The following is a 5,829-nucleotide window of genomic DNA, read 5'->3' as shown; positions in this document are numbered from 1 at the left end:
CTATTTCCTTACAGATGTGTAGATGGTGGAGCTTCTCGTTCTTTCTTTCTTTCTTTCTTTCTTTCTTTCTTTCTTTCTTTCTTTCTTTCTTAATATACTGTATATAGTGACTTGACATGCAGCTAAGTACGGTGACCCATACTCAGAATTTGTTCTCTGCGTTTAACCCATCCAAAGTGCACTCACACACACACAGCAGTGAACACACACACACACACACACACACACACACACACACACACACACACACACACACACACACACACACACACACACACACACACACACACACACACACACACACAAACCGTGAACACACACCCGGAGCAGTGGGCAGCCATTTATGCTACGACACTAGCAATTGGTCGTTTCAGTCGTGGTATTGCCGGCCCGAGACTCGAACCCACAACCTTAGGGTTAAGAGTCAAACTTTCTAACCATTAGGCCATGACTTTCCCATAAGTATGATATATATATATACACACACACACTTTTCTCTTTTTTTATGATTCTTTTATTTGGTTTCATTTTGATTATTAAGTCATTTAGTTCTCACTGTAGAGTTAATTACTGCATAATTCTTTGTGGTTCTGTTTGGTTCTGTGTGGTTGCATGTGGTTCTGTGTGGTTGCATGCGGTTCTGTGTGGTCGCATGTGGTTATATGTGGTTCTGTGTGGTTGCATGTGGTTCTGTGTGGTTGCATGTGGTTCTGTGTGGTTGCATGCGGTTCTGTGTGGTCGCATGCGATTCTGTGTGGTCGCATGCGGTTCTGTGTGGTCACATGCGGTTCTGTGTGGTCGCATGTGGTTCTGTGTGGTCGCATGTGGTTATATGTGGTTCTGTGTGGTCGCATGTGGTTCTGTGTGGTCGCATGTGGTTCTGTGTGGTTGCATGCGGTTCTGTGTGGTTGCATGTGGTTATATGTGGTTCTGTGTGGTTGCATGTGGTTCTGCGTGGTTGCATGCGGTTCTGTGTGGTTGCATGCGGTTCTGTGTGGTTGCATGTGGTTCTGTGTGGTCGCATGTGGTTCTGTGTGGTCGCATGTGGTTCTGTGTGGTTGCATGCGGTTCTGTGTGCTTGCATGTGGTTATATGTGGTTCTGTGTGGTTGCATGTGGTTCTGTGTGGTTGCATGCGGTTCTTTATCTCTCTGTGTCTTTCTGCATCATTCTCTGTGGTTCTAGGTGGCTCTGCACGGTTCTGTTTGGTTCTGTGCGATTCTTCAGTCCTGCACGGTTCTGGTTTGCTGTATCAGAGGTTCTGATTGTGATGAGTAAAAGCCCTGAGAAGCTCAGAGTCGTTATTAATTTGGCTGAATTCGCTGAATCATTTGAGGAGATTGAGACGAGACACTGCGGTGAATTTGGGTTTCAGATTGCTGACATAATGAGATGATGAGATGAAAGTCAGGCTGGAATGTTGGTCTGGCTGCTGCATGCCGTCGTACTGTAAACCTTTTCATACGCAGAAACCCGAAGCTGCTCTGAAATCGCTCCACCGTTAGCGGTGTGTAAACGATACGTGTCATATTTAACCACATGAATCACTGCTGAGCTTCACTTTAAACAGGAGGCTTTTTATTGTAACGGCAAAACCTTGACTCCGTCCTCGTGTCCTATCTGTCTGTTCTCATGTCCTCCTGTCATTCCATCCTCAGGTCTTTCCACTGACTGTTCTTCTATCATTCCATCCTTCCGACCTTCTGTCTTTCCTTCCTTCTATCCCCCTCTCCATCCTCAGTTCAGAGAGTTCTTCTCTCTTTCTCTCTTTCTATTTTCCTATCCTTCTATCCATCTTTCGGTCCTTCTCATGCTCTTCCATGCTTTCAAACTCCTGTCTTCTTATCCTTCTCTCCTTCCTGTGAGTGTTTTATTCCTCTTACACCACATCTTTCTGTCTTTTTATAGGAATAAAAAAAACGACACTTTTAGAATTCATACATTCATCTTCTACCGCTTATCTGACCTTCTCGGGTCACGGGGAGCCTGTGCCTATCTCAGGCGTCATCGGGCATCGAGGCAGGATACACCCTGGACGGAGTGCCAACCCATCACAGGGCACACACACACACTCTCATTCATTCACACACACACTCACACACTACGGACAATTTTCCAGAGATGCCAATCAACCTACCATGCATGTCTTTGGACCGGGGGGAGGAAACCGGAGTACCCGGAGGAAACCCCCGAGGCACGGGGAGAACATGCAAACTCCACACACACACGAGGCGGAGGCGGGAAACGAACCCCCGACCCTGGAGGTGTGAGGCGAACGTGCTAACCGCTAAGCCACCTTGCCCCCCCCCCCCTTTTAGAGTTATTCTGTATAATTGATGAAACTTTCTCACTTTCCCTTCGAGACTGCAGACTCCTTCCTTTCTTTCCTTTTCACTCCTGAGTGTAAATTATTTCGAGGCGTTTCAGATCAGCGTGTTGTTCTTTAATCACTGTATAATGTTCACACAAGTCGTAATAAACACTGGAGTCATCCACATGCAGCTCCTTTAACTTCACTTCACTGCTTTAATCAGGACACGTCCAGATGCCTGGCATCCTTTCAACACACACACACACACACACACACACACACACACACACACACACACACACACACACACACACACACACACACACACACACACACACACACAGCAGTGACCTTGTCTCAGATTGTCTGACCTCCAAAGGTAATTACTGAGAGGAAAGAAACAGTGCTGCACTCTGACCTTTGACCTTCACTTCCAGGACAAAAGCAGATTCAACCCTGAGTGCAATTATCTCATCATCATGTTCCTATTCCCATCAGGCTGTGTGTGTGTGTGTGTGTGTGTGTGTGTGTGTGTGTGTGTGTGTGTGTGTGTGTGTGTGTGGTGTATCTATATTAGAAATACAGCAAATCACAGACAGACAGACACACACACACACACACACACACACACACACACACACACACACACACACACACACACACACACACTTTATAAGAGATGACAGATCAGTCTCTCACACTCATTAACAAGGTCGTTAAAAAGGACGTCGTTGATCAAGTGCCCAGCCTTGATTAAGGCTCTTGGAGGACACAGATGTTCCACACCCTGATCATCATCATCATCATCATCATCATCATCATCATCATCATCATCGACTAAAGACAGCGAGAGAAAGAGGGTGTAACTATATTGCAAGTTCGGGTCCCGGTGATGACACGTGCTGTATCCAAATACAGCAGTCAAGGGATCAGAACTGATTGTGGTATCAGGGTAGGAGGGGCTTACACCGTTTCTCTCCTGTCAATCACAGTGACATGAGCCAATCAGAGGTGTGAATACAGAATATAGAAGAGAGTGGATAAGTGTGTACTTCTGCCCTTTGACAGTTGCTGTTTTTTTTTTAATAGTAACCAGAAGGGAAACGTTCAGAAAAGCTAACGTGGTGTCTATAACCTTCCATTATGTCTTAGCGACATTAGCTTAGCTAATCATGGCTCTGGTGCAGAACTAAATCTGGGTTGATTTGTGGATGATACGCTCCTTTATTGCCGTCTCTTCGACCCGGCGCTGTAATCTGAGTCTGAGGTTTGTGTTACGGCTTTTTTTAATTCGGGGGAAAGAAGTCATTAAGTGTTTTTTAAAAGACCCACAAAGGGTGATTATGTGTAATCATGGTTTTGTGGTTTTACAGCTCACCGACGGTTCCTCTGACGTCAGAGCATGGAATCGTATTAACCCTTCAAGAAACATCTTTCAGCTCGCTCGGTCTGATGGACAAACTGCGATCGTTCGTATTCTCTCTCGTATTTTACTCAGTCTGTATGGATTCGGTCCAAAGTCTGACATCTGACTGTGATACTGATTTTTCTGTTGTCTTCTGTTCATTTAACGAGGGACGTCCCAATAAACATCATCTCACCTCGGTGATACACGCTCTATTCTTCTTCTTCTTCTTCTTCTTCTTCTTCTTCTTCTTCTTCTTCTTCTTCTTCTTCTCCTTTTTTGCCCAGAGGTGTAAAGTTTTAAAAACATCAGCATTAATACAGACAAAGAAATGCATAATAATTACAGTCATGTGACCAACAGGGTTAAGTAAAAAAAAAAGAAACGGAAAACTTTGGCAAATAAATATATAAAATTGTGTGGAAAAAGTGGGGCACGGTGGCTTAGTGGTTAGCACATTCGCCTCACAACTCCAGGGTCAGGGGTTCGATTCCCGCCTCCGCCTTGTGTGTGTGGAGTTTGCATGTTCTCCCCGTGCCTCGGGGGTTTCCTCCGGGTACTCCGGTTTCCTCCCCCGGCCCAAAGACATGCATGGTAGGTTGATTGGCATCTCTGGAAAATTGTCCGTAGTGTGTGTGTGTGTGTGTGTGTGTGTGTGTGTGTGTGTGTGCCCTGTGATGGGTTGGCACTCCAGGGTGTATCCTGCCTCGATGCCCGATGATGCCTGAGATAGGCACAGGCTCCCCGTGACCCGAGAAGTTCGGATAAGCGGTAGAAGATGAATGAATGAATGAATGATGTGGAAAATGTTTGCTAGCTAAAAGCTGAAAAGGTCAAAATTAGCAAACACTAGCTTATGTATAACTCTCGGATGCTAAGGATATTATCTTAATATACGATCTATGAGTAATTCATTAAGATTCTTTCACTTTAAACTCATGAGGTTACAGTAAAATGCTAAAGAATGAATCAATTCAAATCTATAAATATATAGCATTAACTCCCCTGCAATGCCACAGTGAGCCACTAGGGCACCAGGAAGCCCTGATCGAGGATATGTTCCTGGTTAAAGTGGACAGAAATGGGTAAAAATGGCGTTTGTTAGTTTGTTCTATAGGTTATGGTCAGATTTAGCTCGGCCTCTTATTGGCTGTTGTGTAAATCGCTCACTCGCTTCATTCTGACTTCCTGTTTTCAGGACCATGTGGAATGAGATCCTGTCTCTCGTGCTGACTTTAAGTGTAGAAGTGGGACTGTTGGACATCTGTGTTACTGTGTTGTTTTTAGCCAGTTCTCGCCGGGCCACGCCCGCATATCTCTGATGTTATGACAGCTTTGATCACACGCTCCGTCTAGACCGTGAGAGGAGTGGGTGGTCAAGCTGGGTTACTTTATCAGTATTATCGCACGGTAACAGATCTGCCGCATCGCGGCAACCTCGCTTCCATCTCCCTCGGTCCCTTTGAGCCTAGAGACATGGAAAGTTCTTCTTATATACACATTTACTTCCTCGGGTCACGACCTCTGTAATGGTGGCGACGATGTGAGCGATGTCCAGCTGCGTCCTGCTTGCTCGGAAACTCTCGCAGGAGGCAGTTTGATATTTTGGGGCAGATGTTTTATTTGGGTTGGGCTCCTTTGATGTGAAATGAAATTTGCTGAGGAATGTTGTCAGTTGGCGGACGGATCTGTTCCACACACACACACACACACACACACACACACACACACACACACACACACACACACACACACACATTTTCCCAGTGGTGCGAATGCCGTGTCTTTGATCTCATTCGAACAGCGAGAACACATTTGCAGAGTTCGGTGACAAAAAAACACACATGATCATTTTAATCACCAACATGAACGATAGAATATAAAAAAGTGTGTTTCATATCACACTCTATACCTTATACTACATCTCTATATCTACTTTGTCTAGAAGTTTAGATTAGATTATTGGAAGGAAACCACTGAAGCTTAAAATCCATTACGGTGACCAATCAGAACCGATCTGTTAAATAATATCGAAATCATTTCTGTCAAAAAACATCGTCTAATGGACTAAAGCATGAAATACTGCACTGAAGCCCAGACACAAACATGTCCAC

Source organism: Tachysurus fulvidraco, chromosome 17 (assembly GCF_022655615.1).
Source record: "Tachysurus fulvidraco isolate hzauxx_2018 chromosome 17, HZAU_PFXX_2.0, whole genome shotgun sequence".
In the NCBI taxonomy this organism is placed as follows: domain Eukaryota; kingdom Metazoa; phylum Chordata; class Actinopteri; order Siluriformes; family Bagridae; genus Tachysurus; species Tachysurus fulvidraco.
This window is presented reverse-complemented; position numbering follows the sequence as displayed.